Raw genomic sequence first — 21,079 nt, 5'->3', positions numbered from 1 at the left:
CTCTCTATCCACTCTGTCCATACCCCTCTTAATCTTGAGCACTTCGATCAGGTTGCCCCTCAGTCTTCTCTGCTCCATCAAAAACAACTCAGCCTATCCAATCTCTCTTCATAACTTAAATGTTCCCTCTCAGGCAGCATCTTAGTGAATCCCCTTTGCACCCCCTCCAGTAAAACCACATCCTTCCTACCATGTTAATTGTTGATTTCCATCCTACAATCCTTTCAGTTTACAAGGGAGAGAAGGGTTAAGGCTGGAAATTAGAGTAACGGTCACAATCAGATTAACAATGATTTTATTGAATGGCGGAATAGGTTCAAGGAGCCAAATCAACTACTCTTGCTTCTGATTACTTATGTTCTTATCCTTGGGGAGGCAATGGCTTAGTGGTATTATCGCTCGACCATTAATCCAGAAACTAAGCTAATGTTCCAGGGGCACAGATTTGAATCCTGCCCCAGCAGATGGTGAAATTTGAATTCAATAAAAAAAAATCTGGAATTATGAACCTACTGATGACCATGAAACTATTGTCGATTGCCAGAAAAACCCATCTGGTTCACTAATGTCCTTCAGGGAAGAAAATCTTCCGTCCTTACCTGGTCTGGCCTATATGTGATTCCAGAGCCACAGCAATATGGTTGACTCGCAACTGCCCTCCAAGGGCAACTAGGAAAGGGCAATAAATGCTGGCCCAGCCATTGATGGCCATGTCCCACAAATGAATAAAAAAAGTCATCCCACCCAAGGCAAAGCTGAGGATAGTGCCAAGTTAATTCTAATTAAAAGTACCAAGCAAAAGCTATAATGTTTGCACTTATATAGCAACTTTGGCAGCCTCAGGACTTCCCACAATGCTTTGCAAGTTAACAGACTGCTGTACAAGTGTAATATTGTTGGATATATTTACTGAATAAAATGAATTAATTACTCTCCAAGCAATAAACTGAAAGCACACTGCACTATTATAGACTATATATTCACAGGACATCTTTATAACACAGGAAAGCAGAGTGCTTGCTATCTCTCAATTACATTGTTATTTCTAGCTTAGTGAACTCTTGAGTTCTGAAGTGTGGGTGGTGGGGGGTGGCATTAAAGGTTTAAACCACACGATGCTTTTCCCATTTCTCACTATGGTTTATCTCCTTTTAGCTTGTCTTCCATTGTCAGGGTGTTAATCATAAAACACCCCTCCACAGCAGGGGGGCCAAAGTGAATAGCCCTGAAACCAGGAGTCAGGATATCAATGCACAACTAATCCCGTTACAATTATGAGGTTTATAAGATTATATTTTGGGGCAGTTAGGGTAAATAAAGGGAGGGGGTGTCATCTGATCTGTTTCGAAATCTGTCTGCATATCCCATTTGGCTTGCTTGTTAAAGATCAAGAAAAGGCTTGGACTGTTTTAACGAAAAGAAAGTGCAAGGTATTTACACTTGGTCGTAGTCTCTTAATTTACTATGAGCAGACTCTGAAAGTCACAGAAAGGTCATGAAAGTACTGAGTTGTAAACAGTTGCGTTATAATTGTTCATTTACTTCGAAGACGAAAAGGAGTTGGGATTAAGGATACCTATTAACATTTCTACCTAGGCACAATGTGTTAATGGGGAAAAGTGCAGAGGGAGCCATTTTTGAGATCAGGCTACAGGCTTCCCTACAAATCAACGAATGCCACAGTCAAAGGTTCTGTGTGATCAGCAGAGGGAAAAGACTGCTTGACTTTACAAGCTGCCAGATGCCGGAGGTTTGAAGAGATGCATCCTGCATCCTTCTACAAATTCAGGGAGAAATGTTCTGGCATGACCAGACAGAAGAAGAATCATCAGAAGAGGCTTTGCTGCCAGTGACGGATTTAAGGAACTCTCCAAAAACTGAGGAAAACACCTGGAGACGATCACTCAAAGTTTACTACTTGGTGAGGCAGATGTAGGGGAACCCATTGGAAACTGGAACTAACTGTGGTCTATTTGCTGCAAGAACTGTAGTTTTATAGAGACTCTTGGGTGCAAGGCTAAACAGGAGTGTTCCTCTCTGTAATTTAAAGTATAAATTGCCTCCACAAAGAAAACAGTATTTGATTAACAGCGTTTTTAGTCATTTGTCACAGTAAAAGTTTTAAACATGAAATCTTGCTGTGTCATTCTTTCAACTATTAACTGGCAGTCCAAATCTCTTTTAAAAGTTATCTGTCTCCACGGAGATCACCTTTTCAGTGCAATGCAGCACTTTGTGCTTCCTGCTCATTTTAGTGATTGCTATAGGAAAGCATGGATTCTAAGGTCCTAAAGCAAGACACTGTACTGAAAACCTTAATAAAGGATGTGGAAAGCAGGAGACGTGTCCTATATCCACAGAGGGGTCAGCATTACTAACCTGGAAGGTTAATTCTGTTTCCCTCTCCACAGATGCTGCTAAATGCATTCTCCAAGTCATGCTATATTGCAAGGGGAATGCCTACTTGCGCACCCATGTCTGTGCAGAAGCTTAGAAGTCAGCAAATGCTCCTTGAACACCTGCCACACCGCTCTCTGTAGATTTTTGCAACTAGAAGCAACTATATAAAACACCAAGCACTTGTACAATCATAATAAAAGCCAGAAAAAAAAATCAACCAGCATCTAACCCGTAAGCTATTGGATGAGTGCTTAAAACTAGTACTGCTAGGGGATTTTCACTGTAACTTCATTGCAATGTGAATGTAAGCCTACTTGTGGCTAATAAAAAAACTTTAATACCATTAGGGATATTGATAAACACAGTGAAAGGTTAAGAGGGGGCATCAGCTGGAGTACTGCGCTCTTAATTGGCATCACTGGCCTTGAATCAGTGCCATGACCTGCTTTTTCTGCTTACTTCCACTGGACATTTACTGCGAAAGCACTGATTCTTCCATCAATATGGCGACAGACATGATGTGCCCCACAGATGTACGTGTGCCTCAGTGGCCATTTTGGAGCTCAAAGGGAACTGATAACACTCAAAGCCCAGCTGTTCATCTGATACCAGCTTGACAATGAACATAAAAGGCTACTTGATGGGGTTAGGTTTCATTGCTAGCCCAATTCTATCCTCGATCAGCATCCCTGTACATCCGTTGGATAACAGTCAGAAAGAAGGCCATGGCCTAGGTTCACTGCGGGCCACTATAACCACCCGAATCAAAATCAGCCACCCAGACAGTAATTCAACCTACAACATTCTGGTCTAAATAACGCAGCACCTCACTTCATTCATCAACCAGGTCAACTGTAAACCTCAGCAGTTTTTAAATCGAATGTCCCTCCCTCAAAGTTAATTACCCTCATCCACAAATAGTCCTCATTAATCAAGCCTTCTACAAATTTTCAGTAACAGTATAACTGAAAACGAAGGCAAAACTGAAGTCCAATGCAATCAAATTGAACAAGCCATCGAATGAGGGTAGGACTTATTGATAAAACATTAGTTGCATTATTGTGAAGATGTAATTAATTCAGTGTTACTCTCTGAATCAAGTATGTGTTTGCTTATGCGATGTACCCATTATTGCAAATAACTAAAGTAATTTATTTATTAGTCACAGGACTGGTCAGATAGACAGTTTTATGTAAGATACATGCAACATAGAAATACATCAGTTCCACTGTATGAAGAATCATCAGAAAATTCATCCAAAAACAACTAAAAGCATATTTGTTCATAGCACATTATAGAATCACTACAGGGTAGAAGCCTGCAATGACAACAATCCCATCCAGACCTTATCTCATATTCCCACACATATATCCTGCTAATCCCCTGACACTAACACTAAGGGGCAATTTAGCATGGTCAATCACCCTAACCTGAACATTTTTGGACTGTGGGAGGAAATCAGAGCTCCCGGAAGAAACCCATGCAGACACGGGGAGAACATGCAAACTCCACCCAGACAGTGACCCGAGGCTGGAATCAAACCCGGGTCCCTGGCACTGTGAAGCAGCAGTGCTAACTAACCACTGTGCGGCAGCAGTGCTAACTACTGTGCCACCATGCTGCCCCCATTGCAGGAACTTGTGGGATTTTACATAACAACACATTAATATTCACAGTAGCTTTTTGCGGCAAGGGAGAAAGATCCTTTCCTGATTACCATGCAAAAATCGCTGCAGGGAAGTACAGGAATGAGGGAAGGGCCAGGTGGGTTATGATGCCCTTTACAGCTGAATGGACTAGCAACACTCAATGAACAGGCCCAAGCAGAAAGAATAGACATTGTCCACAGAAGCATGTAATCCCAAGAACGTACTGACCTTTGGACAGGAAGCAAAACTGGATAAAACATTATTTTAAAAAAAGCCTGGTTGAACACAGCTAACAAGAGAGGGCTGGCAGAGATTTAAGGCAAGCAGGAAGCCTAATTAACAAATGGCAATTTTATTGATCAGTTTAAAGCCGCTCGCCTTTGTCATTCATCAACAACGGCTGTATTTTCCATAGTAATCAGAGTGCACACAACGTGATAGCACAGATTCAAATCATGTCATCTCATTATATGCATTCAGGTAGTTTAATTAAGGATGGTTCAGTTAGTGACAAAATAAACAGTTTTACAAAAGCGAAGCGTATATAGTACCCTGTGAACTCCAACTGGTGTTTAGGATGTCATCCGAACACACGCTGCAGGCTGAAGCTATAAGTTACAGTATACCGAAAATTTACAGTGGTCTCGTAGCTCCAGTGTGGACAGAATGAGCTGCTTGTCAAGGGGGCAGAGTCAACGGAGAAGGGAGGTGCACTACGCTGACAAGGCATATGACTAAGAAAACTAGGTGAGAGGTTACAGCCAGGAAAAGCACTTGACAGGAGGGGGAGACTGCAAGTATTTAAAATTAACCACTGATACAAAATGAAGTCACTGCCAAGGCACAGCTGTGTCCACGAGCAGGTAACATTTAAAATCGGCCCGAAATATGCACAACTGTAAAGCAGACTGCAAATGCTTGTTTGATACTGCTGAATATAACAGTAAAATTAAAATAAAGTGCAGACTAAAATGCAAGGGCAACACAAACGATATCTCCCTCCAAACACAAAACAGGCTTGTATTATTTCATACCACGCATGTTGTTCAGTAAAGTTCTGTTCACAAATACCTTTCAGGTAAATAAGCCAAAGAATTTTGCTCTTATTTATTAGCGCTACAAGTAGCCTTAGATTAACACTGCAATGAAGTTACTGTGAAAATTCCCTAATCACCACATTCCTGTCTGGGTACACTGAGAATTTAGCACGGTCAATGCACCCTAACCAGCACGTCTGTCAGACTGTGGGAGGAAACCGGAGCACCCGGAGGAAACTCATGCAGACACGGGGAGAACGTGCAAACTCCACACAGACAGTGACCCAAGCCAGGAATTTAATCAGGGTCCTTGGCGCTGTGAGAATCACAGAATCTCTACAGTGCAGAAGGAGGCCATTCGGCCCATCAAGTCTGCATTGACCACAAGCCCATCAAGACTGTATCCCCAAAACCCCATGCATTTATCCTAGCTAGTCCCCCTAACACTAAGGGGCAATTTTGCATGGCCAATGCACTTACCCTGCACATCTTTGGACTGTGGGAGGAAATCAGAGCACCCAGAGGAAAACCACACAGAAATGAGGAGAACTTGCAAATTCCGCACAGACAGTGATCCAAGCCAGGAATCGAACTTGGGTCCCTGGCGCTGTGAGGCAGCAGTGCTAATCACTGTGCCACCATGCGGCCACTGATAATACCAGTGGCTCTCCCCCAATAAAGGGAGATGTTGTTCAACTCTTCTGGTGTCATAAAATCATGAAATCAATACAGTACAGAAGGGAACCATGTGGCCCATTATGTCTGCACCAACTTTCCAAAAGAGCATCTATCCAGGCCCTATGTACTCACCCTGCTAATCCACCTAACCTACACATCTTTGGACGCTAAAAGGCAATTTAGCATGGCCAATCCACCTAACCTACACATCTTTGGACGCTAAAAGGCAATTTAGCATGGCCAATCCACCTAACCTACACATCTTTGGACTGCAGAAGGAAACAGGAGCGCCCAAAGGAAACCCACACAGACACGGGAGAAAGTATAACTCCACAGTTAGTCATCCAAACTGCAACCGGGCTCCTGACTCTGTAAGGCAGCAGTGCAGACCACTGCGGACGGCTCAGCAACATGCTAGCCAATGTACTGATCTATTCCCAGGATCACCAAAACCAAGAGTTAATAACTAAATTATTCTCTTTTTTAAAAAAATTAATTTATGAGACAAGGGCACCACTGACTAGCCAGCATTTATTGCTCATCCCTAGTTGCCCTTGAGAAGGTGGTGGCGAACTGCCTTCTTGAATCGCTGCAATCCATGTGCTGAGGGTTGGCCCACAATGCCGTTACAATCTCCCCTGGGATACACGGGCCACCTTTCTCCTGTAGCTTAATAAGAAAGGTACTCCCAGTCCCCCAGTCTGCTCTTAACTAACCACTGGGGTTCTTCTGTCCAGTTGTTTTGTGGTCTGCACCTCCCCCTTAGTGGGGTGGGTTAGATCAACAGCAGCAGAATGAGAAGTGACAGGTATAAACACGCATCCTGTTAATCCTTAGTGACCCGTCCTGATAATTGCATGCATCAATTGAAAAATTTAGGGTTTGACTGTGGTCCCATAATTGAAGGGCCCAGTTAAATAAAGCCCTCGTCACTAATTCTCCTAACCAGTGCAGTTCCAAAAAAATGATCAATCGCCATATGCCGTTGAATTCCTCTTAGCTAGTGCTGGGCATTACTGATGATAAAACACTGTAGGAAGCAAACAGGAAAATGCAGTTAACACAACCAGTCCTTAACAGACAAGTTCAGCAAACTGGCCTCAGCACCTTCAATATGCAAGCATGGAGGCGGGTGGGGGGGGGAAGGGTCTGGTGGTGGTGGTGGCAGCGGACAGCAAGCAACAGCAGACAATGCAAGTCTCAACTTACATTTGTGGCAAGTTTAAATCTCCAATTCCGCCCCCCCCCGCTTCAGAGCGTTTGAACTGTTGCAATCAATTTTTGCATCACAAGTTTTTTTTTGCAGAAGGCAGACTTGCAGAAATCAACAAAGGGAGGGGCGGGCGGGGCGAGAAGTACCAGAAATCTGGAAACAAAATCGGAAAATGCTGCAAGTACAGGGCAAGTCGTTTAGCAGCTCGAGGAATAAATAGTTTCATATTTCAATTGTCTATCCTCCAACAGAACTATATTTTCCAACATTTTGAGCCAGTAATAAGTTGGGAGGAATGTAACGCAGTATTGGTTAAAACCTCCAAGGACACACAGTTGCCAAAAAATGAACAATCTACTAACAACGCAAATTCAATCACCCCAAAATCGCACGCACATTATTTATGGTAGCCTGAAGCCAATTAATATTAAAAGCGTTCAAATAAAAACTACTATTTTTTGGCAGAAAGGCAGAAAATGACTCATAAACCTCAGAAGTCACCATGACAATGTGTCATAAATTCCAAAGCCTTATCGCTCAGCACCAGAATTACCAGTCCATTCATTCAGATTGTTTTCCCTGCAAATGCTCTCCTGAAAGCATTCGGTTTTGCTGAGAGACTTCCATTGACAGTGAACTGCCTTACCATTCTTTGTCTGTCAGTCTGGATAAGGTTAGTCGGCAATTCGACCATCCAGAGTGTCGCAGCTGAGCTATTTCCCATCCTCATCCATAACATTTGCACACACGCTTCTTCCAAGTGGAAGTGGGAATTCTGGCAGACAGTGGCAGCCCCACAGTCAGTGCTCTCAGATCAGCTAACTGTACAGAGGAGCAGAGAGACCTTGATGCTCATGGCCACAAATCCCTAAGGGCAACAGGGCAAGATGATAATTTGTTTCAAAAAGCATCTGCGTTACCTGTGCTTAATGGGATATAGAACATAAAAGCAAAGAGACCACACTCGAACTGCTGAACGATGATGAGGATTGAAGTACAGTAAGAAGTCTGACAACACCAGGTTTAAGTCCAACTGATTTATTTGATAGTAAATTTGGGTTTAAATCAAATAAAGCGGTTGGACTTAAACCTGGTGTTGTCAGACTTCTTACTGCGTTTACCCCAGTCCAACGCTGGCATCTCCACATCATGAGGATTGAAGTGTCAGGGTCTGGCACATACAGGGTTAATGTGGGACAGGGCACAGCACTGTCCAGACAATGAACAATGGTTAGCATTGCTGCCTCATTGTCAGATACCTGGATTTGATCTCTAGCTTGGATCAATGTCAGTGTGGAGTTTGCACATTCTCCCCATGTCTGCATGGATTTCCTCTGGGTGCTCCGATTTCCTTCCATATTCTGAAAGACGTGCTGGTTAGATGCATTGACTCGAACGGATGCCAGAATGTGACGACTAGGGGATTTTCACAGTAAATTCATTGCAGTGTTAATGTAAGCCTTACTTGCGACTAACGAATCAACTCTACTTTGGTGCAAGAAGGCACATAACCCTGATCTAGGGGCCTGTGTGGTGTTCAGCACAGATGTGGAGAGACCTAAGCATGGAGACAGCTCCTAGCCTATACCCTTTACTGAAAATAGTTTCAGTAGTTAAAATGGCTTGCAACTAAACTACAGAATACTACTGAAACTTCTTTGTGACATAGCTCCCTGTAACCAATACCCTGCCAACACGGCTAGCGCAAACTTTAGAAGTACAAAGGCAACTGGTGGAATGGGCGAACAAATGATAATTGAGATTTAATGTACAGTAATTCATTTTGATAGAAAGAATGCAGACAGATGAGATAAAATAAATGATGCAATAGATGAGATAAAATAAATGATGCAATTCTAAAGAGGGCGCTGGAGCAGAGCAACCTAGTTGAGCATGTTCACAAACCATTGAAGGGTGGCAGGACAGGTTGAGCGAGTGATTAGACCAGCATATGTGATCCTGGGCTTTATCATTAGAGGAATTGCATGCAGAAATCAGGAAGCTGAACCTGTTCAAAATACAACTGGGGTATTATGTCCAATTGGCGGCATGTTGGCAGATTGGTTAGCACTGCTGCCTCACAGTGCCACGGACCCAGGTTTGATTCCTGGCTTGGGTCACTGCCTGTGCAGAGTCTGCATGTTCTATTCATATCTGCATGGGATACCTCTCCCAGTCCGAAAGATGTGCTGGTTATGTACGTTGGCCATGCTAAATTCTCCCTCAGTGTGCCTGATCAGGTGCCAGAGTGTGGTGACCGAGTAATTTCATTGCAGTGTAAACGTAAGGCTACTTGTGACACTAATAATTAAACAGAACAACACAGTGACTCTGCGATATATATCAACTCTTCACTTTCCTTTCCCTTGCTTACAGATTGATGGGCAAGCCTCCCTACTAACTTCCTGTAAGGTTTCCAACCCTCCCAGATTGTCTTAGGACTCATCAGGAACTAAAGCTCAATATGCCAGGCACTGCTGTGAACAACCCAGGAGAGGAATCTTAAGAGGCATCAATATGGTTGTCTGATCAACAGTCAAGAATCACTGAACAAGTTAACATAGAATCCAGTCGTCACCCAATTGGAATGGGAAGGTTGAACATGTCACATTAGGGGGCAGCACTGCAGCACAGTGGTTAGCACTGTGCCAGGGGCCTGGTTCAATTCCAGCCTCAGATGACTATGTGTGTGGAGTTTGCACATTCTCCCCGTGTCTGCGTGGATTTCCTCCAGCTGTTCTGGTTTTCTCCCACAGTCCAAAGTTGGGCAGGTTAAGTTGGTAAGAAGTCTGACACCAGGTTTAAGTCCAACCAATTTATTTGATGGTAAACTCACAAGCTTTCGAGATTAAACTCCATTCACCTGAGTTTAACCTCGAAAGCTTGTGAGTTTACTATCAAATAAATTGGTTGGACTTAAACCTGGTGTTGTCAGACTTCTTACTGTGTTTACCCAGTCCAACGCCGTCATCTCTATGTCAGGGTAAGTTGATCAGCCATGGTAAATTGCCCCTTCGTGTCAGGGGGATTAGGAGGGTAAATATGTGGGGCTGCAGGGATGGAACCTGGCTTGGATTGTTGTTGGTTCAGACTCGATGGGTCAAATGGCCTCCTTCTACACAGAGACCTAGGGGTACATGTTCATAGCTCCTTGAAAGTGGACTCACAGGTGGACAGAGTGGTGAAGAAGGCGTTCAGCATGCTTGGTTTCATCGGTCAGAACACTGAATACAGGAGTTGGAATGTCTTGTTGAAGTTGTACAAGACATTGGTAAGATTACACTTGGAATTCTGTGTGCAATTCTGATCTATTATAGAAAGGATATTATTAAACTAGAAAGAGTGCAGAAAAGATTTACTAGGATGCTACGAGGACTTGATGAATTGGGTTATAAGGACAGGATGGAGAGACTGAGACTTTTTTCTCCGGCGTGTAGGAGGCTGAGAGGTGATCTTATAGAGGTCTATAAAATAATGAGGGGCACAGATAAGCTAGATAGTCAATATCTTTTCCCAAAGGTAGGGGAGTCTAAAACTAAAGGGCATAGATTTAAGGTGAAAGGGGAGAGATACAAAAGCGTCCAGAGGGGCAATTTTTTCACACAGAGGGTGATGAATGTCTGGAACAAGCTGACAGAGATAGTAGCAGAGGTGGGTACAATTTTGTCTTTTAAAAAGCATTTAGATAGTTACATGGGTACGATGAGTATAGAGGGGTATGGGCCAAATGTGGGCATTTGGGATTAATTTAGGGGTTTTAAAAAAAAAGGGCAGCACGGACAAGTTGGGCCGATGGGCCTGTTTCCATGCTGTAAACTTCTATGACTCTATGAGTAGCTTCTACGACCAATTGCAAGAGTGAGGGGGTGCAATGAAACCTTCCAAAATATGTCCAAAGTTGGCAACACTATGTGTGCTGGAAGGACCATCCAGTTTATACTTCACCATAAAAACAAGACCTATACGAGGAATTCAAGGGGTGGTAGAATCCAACGCACCAATGACAAATCACTTTCAATGGATTATTTTCAAAAAGTTAAACATTTATCAGACAGTCATTAAAAGCTCAACATGTTTCCTTGACCTTGCTGACCATTGTAAAAATTATTTCAAAACTACTGCCTTGCTGCGGCGAACAGAAAATCCTATTTGCTTTATATCCAACAGGATTAGACAGGGTAGATTTAGAAAGAATGTTCTCAATGGTGGGGGAGTCCAGAACTAGGGGTCATAGTTTGAGGATAAGAGGTCAAAATCATAGGACTGAGGTGAGGAGAGATTTCTTCACCTGGAGGGTAGTGAATGTGTGGAATTCACCACCAACAAATGTAGTTGAGGCCAAAATGTCTGATTTCAAGAAGAAATTAGAAATAGCTCTTGGGGCTGAAGAGATCAAGGGATATGGCAGGGAGGGTGGGAAATCACAATATTGGACTTGATAACAAGCCATGATCAAAGTGAATGGTGGAGCAAGCCCAAAGGCCTACTCTTGCTTCTATTTTCAATGTTTCTGTTATATTGTGGGTCAGCAGATTAACAAAATGCTGCGTGAGGGGATGAATGACTCCAACCATACACATCAGGTTGGCAAAGGGTTCAAATCTAATATCAGCACTCAATTACAGGTGTTGCTTGCCAACATGCACAGCTAGTCAATACGACCCTGTGACAGTGGTAGTCTGTACCTCTTATCCCCAGTATCTTTTTGTCCTTTCATAAAGGGAAGTAATTTCATACTCGTTTGTGTTTCTGCTGGTCCTTGAACCAAGAGGCTGTTCTTAAGAGTATGAACCTAGCTAACCAAAAGAAAAAATGCTGGAAAATCTCAGCAGGTCTGGCAGCATCTGCAAGGAGAGAAAACAGCTGACGTTGAGTCCAAGTGACCCTTTTCCAAAGCTAAGAGGCAGAGAAAGCAGGAGATATTTACACTGCAGGGGGAAGGAATGAAAGATGGGTCATAGCCACAGAAACCAGGGAAAAAGGCTGCTAACGGCAGTCTGTAGAGAGAATAAAGAGTGTGAATGGCCAAACGGCAGAAGAGCTGAAATCAGAGGGTGAACTGTGATAGATGATGTGGCGGGGGCGGGGGGCAGGAGTGTGTAAAATTTAGAAAAAGGGAGAAAGGGGAAACAAAGGGGGAGTAAAGATAAGGAAAGGAGGGACAAAATAGGGGGAAAGAGCAGAGGGGGAAGAAAAATGAAGAAAAACAGTAAAGAAATAAAAGGTAGAGAACTGTAAAAAAATTAAATGAAATGAAAACAACGGGGTTGAGGTGAAGTAGAGCTAATCATCTGAAGTAGTTGAACTCGATGTTGAGACCGGAAGGCTGTAAAGTGCCTAGCCGCAAGATTAGATGCTGTTCCTCCAGTTTGCGTTGAGCTTCACTGAACCTAGCTATCCTTGCTGATTGTGCACGCAGGAATAGTATACGACAGGAATTACTGGAAAGCGATCTGGAACAGAAAAAAGCAGCCAATGTCCTTTCTCTTTAAGACTTTTCAGTGATTGTTGTTTGAGTCCGCATAACATAGATGCACCCAAGGGGAAGTTAGATAAACATGAGGGGGAAAGGATTGGAAGGTTGTGCTGATAGGGCAAAATGTAGTAGTGAGGGGGGCAGGCTCTTGTGGACCATAAATACCAACATGGACTAGTTGGGTGAATGGCCTGGTTCTTCAGCCTAAATTCTTATTTTATTTATTATTGTTACATGTAGGGTTACATTAACACTGCAATTAAGTCACTGTGAAAATCCTCTCGTCACTACACTCTGGCACTGTTCAGGTACACCGAGGGAGAATTTAGCATGGCAAAGGACCTCATCAGCAAATCTTTCGGACCATGGGGGAAAACTGGAGCATCCTGTGGAAATCCACGCAGATACGGGTAGAATATGCAGACTCCACACAGGCAGCGACCCAAGGCCAGGAATCGAACCCAGGTCCCTGCAGTGCTAACCACTGTGCCACCATGCCGTCCACAATGCCTCAAAAATGCCTACAGCTGAGGGTGGCAGAGAAGGGCATAGCAAGGGCACAGGTCTTACAGCACAGTACCGGGGCAATGATTCCTGGGATAGTAATTATGTGGCATTTAGCATTTCTGATTCTGTTTTCTGCAAATATTTACTAATTCCAGCCAAACACAAGCTCATTATGAAATAGCACATTCTCAAACAAATGATACATTCAGGAATTAATTGGGAGGGTGGGTGGGGTGGGGAAAGGAACAAGAAATACTAGCCATCATATAAACAAACATGCAGATAGTACATGTCACAATCAGAGCCAACTACATACCGAGGATGGTTTAAATTTACACTTGAATCTTTCTCAACAGCCCTTCAATTGCCCTTTCTGCAAACACAGTTCAGGTTCATTTTAATCAGTAACTAATCCATGGAGGAAGGCAAGGTATATGGTTAGCAGCATGGTCTATTTGAGTTTTTATGTCATGATGCAGATTCCATTCATAAATTTCTAATTATGAGTGCCCTACCACAAAGCATTAATTATATCTTCCCTGGACCCGTGCCAATGGACAAGGCATCCATTATTTTAGTTGGTATGGAGAAGTGACACTACTTAAAAATAAGGTGGAAAAGAAATTCGCCAATATGAACCACTTAAAAGTCAGCCCATGGAGAAACGCCACAAACGTGGACCACCGTTTTTCATAATATTAAAATTCAAATAGAGATACAAAACAGCTTAACCATATAACTATTGAATTCCGACAGTGCAGAAGGAGCCCATTCACCCTATCAAGTCTGCACCGACTCCCACAACATCCTATCGCAGTCCTTTCCCGTAACCCCAAGTATTTACCGCCCCCATCCCTGAACATGGTGGCACAGTGATTAGCACTGCTGCCTCACAGCACTAGGAACCAGTGTCCGATTTCCAGCTTGGGTCACTGTGTGGAGTTTAAACATTCTCCCCTGTGTGGGATTCCTCCGGGTGCTCCAGTTTCCTCCCACATTCTGAAAGACATGCTGATTAAGTACATTGACTTGAACAGACTGTGGTGACTAGGGGAATTTCACATTAACTTCATCACAGTGTTAAAGTAAGTCTTACTTTTCACTAATAAATAAACTTTAAATTTAAATCTTTGGATACAAGGGGCAATAAATAAACTTTTAATTTCACTTCAATTTAGCATGGCCAATCCACCTAACCTCCTTACCTTTGGAGTGTGGGAAGTTGTAAAGGAATTTGAAATATCCTGGGATTAAAACACTAACAAAGACTATTAAAACAGAGCAGATTAATTTAGGATAAGAATCACAAGCTGCCTTATATATTTTACAGAGGTACTGTCTGCAGAAAAACACATATAACCACAGTTAGAGGAATTAAACAAGTATTTTTGAAAGTATTATTGAATAGGCATACAGCTTGGTTGATAGCACAGAGTTCTAAGGCATCATGAGAAATAGGCCGGTAAAGTGAACCACATTCCTTACAACAATATGCCCATAGGAGCTTAACTCTTATCAACATGGATACCAGATAGCTCAGTGAAAGAGACATTCATTGAGCAAGAGAAGCTAGTTCCAGACAGCTCAATGAATAGGCAGTCTTCAACTAGATAAGCGAATCCGGAACTGGCAATGGATGGCTATGGGAAAGTCAGGCAGAAAACACTAGAACATACCTGTAATTGGTCAAGATATATGACATTTATCAATGATGATTGACCTGTGCTATCGATGATTGGCTCATCATGAGCCAGAGAGTGGTTAAAACAAGAATATAAGAACTAGGAGCAGGAGTAGGCCATCTAGCCCTTCGAGCTTGCCCCGCCATTCAATAAGATCATGGCTAATCTGAAGTGGCTCAGTTCCACTTTCCTGCTTTCTCCCCATAACCCTTAATCCCCTTGCCTACCAAAAACCTATCTACCCGCGTCTTAAATATATTTAGCAAGGTAGCCTCCACCACTTCAACGGGCAGAGAATTCCAGAGATTCACCACCCTTTGAGTGAAGAAGTTCCTCCTCAACTCTGTTCTAAACTGCCCCTCCCTTATCTAGAGGGCTGTGCCCTCTAGTCCTGCTGTCCTTTCTGAGCGGGAAGAACCTCTCTACCTCTACCCTATCCATCCCTTTCATCATCTTATACGTCTCAATGAGATCCCCCCTCATCCTTCTAAACTCTAACGAGTACAAGCCCAGTCTATTCAGCCTCTCCTTATAGCTCAACCCCCTCAACTCCGGTATCAGCCTAGTGAACCTCCTCTGCACTCCCTCCAAGGCCAAAATATCCTTGCGCAAGTGTGGCGACCAAAACTGCACACAGTACTCCAGCTGCGGCCTCACCAGTGCCCTGTACAGTTGCAGCAAGAACTCCCTACTTTTATATTCAATCCCCCTCGCTATGAAGGCCAGCATCCCATTTGCTTTCCTGACCACCTGCTGCACCTGTCAGCTGGGTTTCCAAAATCTCTTCTGGAAAATGTATAATTGTAATGCCACCATGACGCAACTTCAGAGAAGTGTTGGACGGTCTAGCTCCCTCTCTTCCAGTGTGTGTTGGTCAATAAAGAATATCTTTCACCAGGATGCTGTGGTTCTGAGTCTTTGTATTAGCCAAAGTTGGGATCAGAACTTAGCCTCTGAAAAACCCCTACAGGAGGAATCTCATGCAGACACGAGAACACACAGACTCAACACAGACAGTTACCCGAGGCCGGAATCGAACCAGGGTCCCTGGCGCTGTGAGGTAGCAGTGCCAACCACTGTATCTATTCAAGATATGGATACATAGCAGGATATGCCACATTTCTACAAAGAAAAAAGAGGAAATTAGTGCATAACATCAAAAAGGGAAAGATGCAGTACTTTGGTCACATTATTGGAGAGACAGCTATTGGAGGGGAAGATCAATGTGAAACACAATAGAGGAGAAATCAAATGGCAGATATAATAGGCTGGATGCAGTTGACTTGTACAGAATGTGCAAGGGGAAGATGGTACAGAGATGGAGATCCTTGGCAGTTAACCTTCTGGTAAGATGATGACACCAATGAGTCACTGATAGTCTAATGCCAGACATGTATAAACAATTAAGAATTCCAATTCAAAACTGCTGAGTCTCTTGGTGTAAAAGTTCATGAATCTCTTAAAGGTTCACACCCATGACCACAACATTTCAGCAAAAACAAATAGGAGTATTAGAATGCATGTTTTGCTGATCCAATTACATGAAGCACTACACTGTCCACATATAAACATTGTTAGGCCTCGACTATAATATTGTCTCCGTTGCCTCAGAAAAGCAGCCAGCATAAACAAGGACACCACACACCCCTGACATTCTCTCTTCCACCTTCTTCCATCAGGAAAAAGATACTAAAGTCCAACATCATGTACCAACTGATTCAAGAACAGCTTTTTCTCTGCTGCCGTCAGACTTTTGAATGAACCTACCTTGCATTAAGTTGAACTTTGTTGCACTCGCTCATTTCCTTCTCTATGAAGATATGCTTTGTCTGTATAGCATGCAAGAAACAATACTTTTCGCATGTGGCAATAATAAATCAAATCATATTGTGGGTAATTTTAGAAGCCTTCATGAAGAAAACCTATTGGTAGAATCATAGAATCCTATAGTGCAGAAGGAGGCCATTCGGCCCATCAAGTCTGCACCGACCACAATCCCAGCCAGACCCTATACCCATAATCCCAGACACTTACCCTAGCTAGTCCCCTTGACACTAAGTGGCAATTTAGCATGGTCAATTTACCTAACCTGCACATCTTTGGACTGTGGGAGGAAACCAGAGCACCCAGAGAAGACCTACGCAGACATAGGGAGAATGTGCAGACTCCACACAGCGACCCAAACCAGGAATCAAACCCGGGTCCCTGGCGTTGTGAGGCAGCAGTGTGCCGCCAGCATCACTGTGCTGCCATGCCACCCCTTATCTATCCTGTAAATCTTTAAATTATTGTAATCTGGACAGAGCTTTACTCTAAAAAGTACAGACATTGCCCAACTTTCAGATAAAGAATAGATTAAACTGTCTCCGTGTGGACAGGCTATTTAAATTAGGTTAAGAAGATATTTGCGCAAAAGGCACATAAGCATAGAGATTTGCAGACACCATCCAACCTTTGGAACGAGTTGCCAACTTACTCAACGAAAGTGAACTCACTGTACGTATCTGTTAAACGTGAGAAAAGGCTGTGCCTAAAATCAGGTTGAACAAACGGGTGGTATTAGTCACTCATTTCACGGTTACTGTGATCTCCTGGAACTCATTTTGATTGTTTGCCTCTCCTAGATTAGGTAGATGCTGATGGGTGAGGTGCCTTAAAGACCAAGGGTATTCAATTGCACCAGAACTCTCTGGACCTTTCCTGTCCATCATTTTGTATGCTTACATAAATGGTACACAAATGCAGATTTGCATTTATTGAGTAAGCGCCTGAGATATGAGCTGGATCTTTGTGGCCAAAATGGCTAACCTGGGTTGGGAAATTTCCCAACTCGGCAGACATACTCTACTTGAAGAACCTTTTTAGACATGGTAGGCAGAGGTGGGATAGAGTGCAGCCCGCCAACTCCAGAAGCAGATTTAGCCAGCCACTGGTGCAGAACAACGTTGAGGTGTGCTGGTTCGAAGGCCTATCTCGGTTCTCTTAGACTTTGCCTTGGCTGCTTTAGAAGCTGCGAGGCCATCTAACCCTCACATCCCTCACCTACCCTTATGTCCCATTCATGATCTCCGTGAAGTGTAGGCATTATTATAAAATAAGAGACACAGCAGTTAATTTGTGCACAACAACCTCCTACAAACAACAATGTGATAATGTCCAGATAATCTGATTTTTGTGATGTTAACTGAGGGATACATGTTGGTCATGATACCAGGGGGAACTCCCCTTTTTTTAAATCACAAGTAGGCTTACATTAACACTGCAATGCAGTTACGGTGAAAATCCACACTCCAGCGCCTGTTCAGGTGCACTCAGGGAGAATTTAGCATGGCCTGTGGGAGGAAACCAGAGCACCCGGAGAAAACCCACACAGATGGGGAGAACATGCAGACTCCACACAAACAGTGACCCAAGCCGGGAATCGAACCTGGGTCTGTGGCACTGTGAAGTAGCAGTGCTAACCACTGTGCTTCAGCGCGCCCCTGTTCTTCTTCAAAATTGTGCCATGAGATTTTTCACAGCCATCAGAGCATGGGGCCTTGGTTTAAGGTTAGCATCCAGAAAGACTGTTGTCAACGACATTGCTGACAGAAATGAGGAGTGAGGGTGCCTCATAGATGGCAGTGTAGCAGCATCACTGCCATCAATTCAAAGCTACAGGAACACCACAATGTTGTTGACATTAGGACTCAATAGTGCAATTTGTGATCATAAAGAAATCAAAATGTCAACAATTAACAGGTTCTGTAAATCTCCATTTTGTTAAAAAGCTTCTATTGGGCACGAAGCCAAAACTAAAATAAATATTTTCCACTCCTTGGTTGTCAAATGCTTTGCTCCATCTAGCCACGCGCCAAGAGGATAACGTTCTGCCAAATAGTACCATCAAAAATTCTAATTCACAGACCCAAAAAAAAAACAAGCAATTTATGGCGGTGTCAACCCCACTCTGCCCACCAGAATGCTCGTAACGTGCCCTGTGAAGGTGGTCCAGCAAGAATGCACCTCTCACCCACCAGCAGAATCTGTTTCAGTCCCCTCCCATAACCAGTACAGTTTAGCAACAAAGATCAAACTTCTGATCCTGGGGTGTCCCCATATAAGGACTGCACTGCAATTGCCTGGGAAATTTAAAGTTCCATGGGGAATGAATGGGAATCATCTGAAACTCCCATTTACACAGCAAACTTTAGATGGTTCAGACTGTCTTATAGCAATAGGTACCCAGAAAAAGTCAGGAGAATTAAAACCACTTGGAACTCATGGGTAACTACAGTGCTGCCCAACACCCATAATGGACATTCAGAACACACCACCAATTCCCAACTAGTGCCTCTGCTCCTACCTACTGCCCCAAGAGTCCCCAACCCAACTACACCAAACCCCCAATTTCTGCCCAACTCAAACTACCACCCACCACCACCATTGCAACTTTCCTCCTGACTCCCACGGGATTTCCCAATTACCCTCCCCACCCCTTAACTATCCCCCACCCCATCAACTGCCACACACCTGATACCTCCACCACCCTGATTACCTTCCCTCAATCCCAACTAATCCCATTCCCCACCTCTCCATCACTGTCCCAACACCTCCCCCCCCCACCCCACCTGACACCTCACTCGCCATGTACTGACTAGGCAACCCCACCCCCTCTCCCCCCGTGATCACTCAGCCAACTAGCCACCCAATCCCTTCTTACCATCACCTGTCAACCCCATCCTACCCACTTGTCTTTCTCCCTGGTTTCTCAAAGTGGCCGGTTCTTTGAACTTAACCAGTTTTAAGGCAGCTAGGGCCATTAAAAAAAATGGCTGGTCTTCCATACCTTCGACTCTGCCACGGAACCCACTGCACCTTCCTCGTCCAGCACAAATCAGAAGCTTGGCTGGGAATGGTGCGGCTTGTGTTTTACGGTAAGTAAGTAGGAGCGGAGTGGCAGTGTCCACTGTGACTGCCACTTCACAGAAGCTGCATCCCCTTGAGCTCAGATCTCACCATGACAACCTGAACTCAACATTCAGACAAAAGGCAAGAAAAGAAATCTTTCATGTGAGGTATCAGCAATGGCTCAAAGATAGCACCCACGCTACTAAAGAAAATGTAATCTCATTGACATTTCAATGCAGCATTGAAGATGCGCAGTGCAGACAGAGATGCTGTCTTTCAGTGAGATGTCAAACCAAAATACCTCTCAGTCAGGTGCAAAAGATCCTACTGTACTACATGAAGAAGAGTGGGGGAATTTTCCCAGGTGTACTGGCCAATATTCATTCCTCAATAAACATCACGAAAAGATGATTTAATCTCTTATTTCATTAGTTTGTTTGGAGCTGTGTGCAAAATAGTTTAGCTTATTTATTCGTGTCATGAGCAGGCTTACATTAACACTGCAATGAAGTTACTGTGAAAATCCTCTTGTCACCACACTACGGCGCCTGTTTGGGTACACTGAGGGAGAATTTAGCAGAGCCAATGCACCTAACCAGCACGTCTTTTGGACTACGGGATGAAACTCTTGCAGATACTGCGAGAATGTGCAGATTCCGCACAGACAGTGACCCAAGACAGGAATCGAACCCAGGTCCCTGGTGCTGTGACGCAGCAGTGCTAGCCACTGTGCCACCATTAGTTGCCATGTTAATGTTTCTTACATTATAAGTGAACGCACTTCATAAAAAAGTATTTCACTCCAATCATAGAAGTTTACAGCATGAAGGCTGGCCTTTCAGCCCAACTTGTCCTTGCCGCCCAGTTTTTACCACTTAGCTAGTCCCAATTCCCCACGTTTTGCCTATATCCCTCTATACCCATCTTACTCATGTAACTGGCTAAATGCTTTTTAAGAAGACAGAAATTGTATCCGCCTCTACTACTGCCTCTGGCAGATTGTTCCAACCACTCACCACTCCCTGTGTGAAAAAATTGCCCCTCTGGACCCTTTTGTATCTCTCCCCTCTCACCTTAAACCTATACCCTCTAGTGTTAAACTCCCCTACTTAGCCGCAAAGTGCTTTGGGACATCTGTCGTGAGTCATATCCGTGGAGTGGGATTTGAGCACGCAAACTTCTGTCTTTGAGGAATACCGCAACATCAACATTGTGCCAAAGGCATTTGAGACGGGGCCTAATGAGATAGGCTCATTAGCAAACTTGAAGCCCACGGGATTAAAGGGGTAGTCACAACGAATTTGGCCAAGAGACAGAAAATAGGCAATGATGAAGGCTGTTGGTCAGACTGAAGGGAAATGAGCAGTGGTGCCGCCCTGGGTTCAGTATGAGGACACCACTGCTCATGTTGATATATTTTAATGGCTCCGACTTTACTGAAAGCTTGGAAATATAGTAACCAGTGAGGAGGATATTAGCAGATTTCAGGAAGGCGTAAACAGACTAGCAAAATGCGCAGACGTGTGGCAGATAAAAGTTAATACAAA

The 21,079-nt window shown here is 43.7% G+C and overlaps 1 protein-coding gene across 5 annotated transcripts in view; it reads right to left on the bottom strand.

The window, feature by feature from the left end:
* LOC145361714 (carnitine O-palmitoyltransferase 1, liver isoform-like) overlaps positions 1-21,079 on the bottom strand; it is a 107,641-nt gene that overhangs the window by 80,799 nt on the left and 5,763 nt on the right. For 3 of the 5 annotated variants that reach the window (XM_080217635.1, XM_080217631.1, XM_080217636.1), the window contains exon 1: positions 4,601-4,715. The exons of 1 other annotated variant lie outside the window; for it this stretch is intronic. The gene's annotated coding sequence lies outside the window, so the exon portion shown is untranslated. Of the gene's footprint in view, positions 1-4,600; positions 4,716-15,663; positions 15,752-21,079 lie in introns of those variants that run through there. One more of the 5 variants, XM_080217634.1, reaches the window with a different exon arrangement.

Source organism: Carcharhinus amblyrhynchos, chromosome 35 (genome assembly GCF_965287045.1).
Source record: "Carcharhinus amblyrhynchos chromosome 35, sCarAmb.v2.hapA, whole genome shotgun sequence".
Taxonomy (NCBI): domain Eukaryota; kingdom Metazoa; phylum Chordata; class Chondrichthyes; order Carcharhiniformes; family Carcharhinidae; genus Carcharhinus; species Carcharhinus amblyrhynchos.
The sequence above is the reverse complement of the archived record's forward strand: the minus strand, read 5'-3'. Positions and strand labels throughout refer to the sequence as shown.